The sequence below is a fragment of the Lithobates pipiens genome, unplaced genomic scaffold (genome assembly GCF_037356315.1).
Source record: "Lithobates pipiens isolate NorthernLeopardFrog02 unplaced genomic scaffold, aLitPip1_a1.2 Scaffold_23, whole genome shotgun sequence".
Classification (NCBI taxonomy): domain Eukaryota; kingdom Metazoa; phylum Chordata; class Amphibia; order Anura; family Ranidae; genus Lithobates; species Lithobates pipiens.
The window spans coordinates 125,172,613-125,176,246 of record NW_027507785.1 but is presented as its reverse complement, the minus strand read 5'-3'; the positions used below and the strand labels follow the sequence as shown (position 1 = coordinate 125,176,246).

Here is a 3,634-nt window from a genome sequence, read left to right as displayed (position 1 = left end):
GCACTGATGTCCACAATTATGCCCACAATTATAACCCCCAATGTGTAATGGTGAGAACAAAAATAACCTCCAGCATTGGTGTCAGTGCCCACAATAATAACACCCAACATGTAACAATGGGAACAATAATAACTGTCAGCACTGATGTCACTGATGTCAGTGCTTGCAATAATGACTCTCAGCATTGGTGTCAGTGCCTGCAATAACAAATCTCAGCATTGGCATCAGTACCTGTAATAATAACCGTCATCACTGGTGTCAGTTCCTGCAATAATAACCCCCAAAGTGTGACAGTGAGTACAAAAACAACCCCCAGCAAAGTAACCCCCTTGCATTGCTGGTTGGTGGCAGTGTTTTTAATACCCCATCTCACATTGTCGGTCGGTGACAGTGCTGTTGATGCCCCAACACCCCCCCCCCCCGTATTGTTGGCGCTTCTCGGCCTTTTGGCTAAGACCAAGTGTAGTATCTGTTCTTATCAGTTGGGAAGCCTTCTGGTGAGGATGGAGAACCACTGGTCGAAGCCAGGGGGAGGGGACCCTGGCCTTCTGGCTTGGATTGTGGCAGCTTTAGCTCCGGTCAGTTTTTCGGGAGGGAACGTTTGTTCCCCTTTTTGCCTTCGGGGGGAACGGCCAGTACTTCCCGAATGTAATTAGGTAGGAGTGATGGGAGCGAGGGTGTGACCTGATGGTAAAGGGTCTCACTAAGCTTCTGGATCTCCATGCCTTCCTGACTGGGGTGGGGGCTGTCATGGTCTGGGTTGGGGGGTCAGGGATGCTTCTGTTGAAAAGCCCATGGTGATGTGCCCCTGGAGTGGCAGTCCAGGGGTGCCTTATGTTCACCGTGCTTGCACTTTGATATCTGGCACCTAGCTCACGTCACCAGACCACACACTTTTTTACACCTGCCTCTAGGGCCCGGCCTTTTGGCTAGGACCAGAGGAATTTTTGATTCCTGGCCGGAGGGCCTGGCCATTGTATTACACAATGGTCACATTTTCACTCTCCTCTTCACTATCCCTTTCCTCACTATTTATTTATTTTATTTGTGTTTGTGTGTCACGTTTGTCACTTTCACGTTTTTGATGAGTAGGGTGTCGGTCCTCGGACCAATCCTGAAAGTCTTGTGGGAGGGCGGACATAGGCTTTCTGGCTTGGTCCAGCCTCCATTGGGGGGCCTACCTTCAGGGAAGCCCCATAGTACCTAGTACCTAGGAGGTTCTGTTTCGGCAGTCCTCCCGGGGAAAGGCGGTCGTCTGGCTTCGGCTAGATGACCACTAGATGAGTCTGGTACCTCAGTCCCTGTCAGGAGCCTAACGCCCTGTGGGATCAGGGTATGGTCCTTCCTAGGGAGGACATCAGACACCCGTCTGCACTTTTTAGTGTGTCACTCTTGATGTGTGTGCACTTTTTTTATGCACCGGGTAGAAGTTTTTTGGGTGTGTTTGCACGCCATGGGCTTTTTCAATCGAAAAAAATTAACCCCCAAAGTGTGACAGTGAGTACAAAAACAACCTCCAGCAAAGTAACCCCCTTGCATTGCTGGTTGGTGGCAGTGTTTTTAATGCCCCATCTCACATTGCCGGTCGGTGACAGTGCTGTTGATGCCCCAACACACCCCCCCCCCCCCGCCCGCATTGTTGGCCCTTAAAGTGTTACTAAACCTAAAAACATTTTTTACCTTAATGCATTGTTTGCATTAAGGTAAAAAGAAAATGTGGTTTCTCTGTGCCCTGCTTCCCCTGTGTGAAGAGGAAGATAGGGGAGAAGAGATCAGCGCTGTGCACCATGGGCATCCGCAAGGTGCTACCTATAGGCAAGTGTGCACATCAGTCGGGGGTGCCGCCCTGCTTGTCCCATGGCCAGCAATCACATACTGTACACAACATGGAGTGTGTGTCATGGAGTAATGGTGTTTGCTGCCCCTGAGCTGGGGGGAGGCAGCACGGCCAGAGGCAGGAAATAAAAAGCTCTCCCATAGCTGCTTGTTAACTTTCACCTGCTGCCTGGAGCGGACAGTGTCTGCTAATGCACAGCCCAACCAGATCCCTAATAATTTATCTCCCCTCCCTCCTCCTCCTTCGACTGCCGGATGTGTGTGCTCTGCCTAGACATATGTGAGAGGCCCAGTGCTCCCTTCTAGATAGGGGCCCTGAGAACACCCAACACATGGGGCCCCAGCCTCATGTCAGCTGCTTGGCATATGCAGCTTATGTTGGAGCCTTCCAGCTGCATTTTCTGGGGTTAGTATTCCATTTAATTCTCTCTAATATCATCTGAAGCTTGCAATATAGAAATTGATTAGAGGGGAGTTCTCCATAATGATTGCTTGTGTATGGGGGTATAATGTATCTTTGTGTATGGGGATATAATGTATCTGTGTGTATGAGGGTGTAATGTATCTGGGTGTATGGGGTATAATGTATCTGAATGCAATCTGTGTGTATGGGAAATGTAATGTATCTGAGTGTATCTGTATTATCGCAGTCTTTTACCATCTCCTGTACAACATCTGCAGTATCTGATCATCTTCTGTAGTATGTCTGCAGTCTATGACCATGATAATGACATTGTCAAAAAGGGGCGGAGCATGTGTGACCTTAAATGATGCCCCCCCTGAAAAAAGTTCTGAGGACGCCCATGCTGCTTCCTCTTTACACAGCATTCAAGCAGCAGCAGGAGGAAGTGGGGAGCGGGTCTAAGTCCAACTGTGTAAGCTGTGGAGTGTAGCTCCAAAGACAAATAGGTTAGGAGCACAAATACTACGCTCTCCCCATAGCCAGAGGCTGGCTATGGTTGACCCGAGAAGAAGAGGAGGAGCCAAGATCGCCGCCGGGGACCCAAGAAGAGGAGGATCTGAGACAATCTGTGCAATACCACTGCAAAGAGCAGGTACAGTGCCTTGAAAGTATTCATATCCCTTGATCTTTTCCACATTTTGCTATGTTACAACCAAAAACACAAATGTATTTTATTGGGATTTTATGTGATAGACCAACATAAAGTGGTACATAGTTGTGAAGTGGAAGGAAAACGATAAATGGTTTTCAACATTTTTTACAATAAATATCTGAAAAGTGTGGCATGCGGTATTCAGACCCCTTGAGTCAAAACTTTGTAAAACCACCTTTTGCTGTAATTACAGATGGAAGTCTTTTTGGGATGTCTCTACCAGCTTTGCATATCTAGAGAGTGACATTTTTGCCCATTCTTCTTGGCAAAATAGCTCCAGCTCTCTCAGATTGGATGGAGAGCATCTGTGGACCAGTGATGTAAGTAACTCAGTTAAAATAAACTGAGTTACATAACGCAGTTACTTTAGAAGGTAACGAGTAATCTAACTGATTACTCTTCCCCTCATAGTAACTCAGTTCTCATTACTTGGGCGGCGTTACCGCAATTACATCTACCGCCCAGGAGGCCCCGCCAGGGCCGCGCTGCCTGGCCGTTTGTTCCACCGTGGGGAGGGGGCTTTCGCCCGCTGAGCTGAGAAGAGGCTGAGACTCAGAGAGATTGTCTGGACCGCCCCATCCCGCCCTGCCTATCCAGAGAGAGAATGTAGGGAGGCGGGGCAGACACTGAAAAATGAAGTCAGCTGACCAGCTGACACCAATCGAGTGAAGGAGAGGGTCTCT

General features: G+C 48.6%; 1 pseudogene; it reads left to right on the top strand.

The window, feature by feature from the left end:
• The first annotated feature begins 430 nt into the window (after positions 1-430).
• LOC143928562 (U2 spliceosomal RNA) lies at positions 431-516 on the top strand (annotated as a pseudogene).
• Positions 517-3,634: the final 3,118 nt, after the last annotated feature.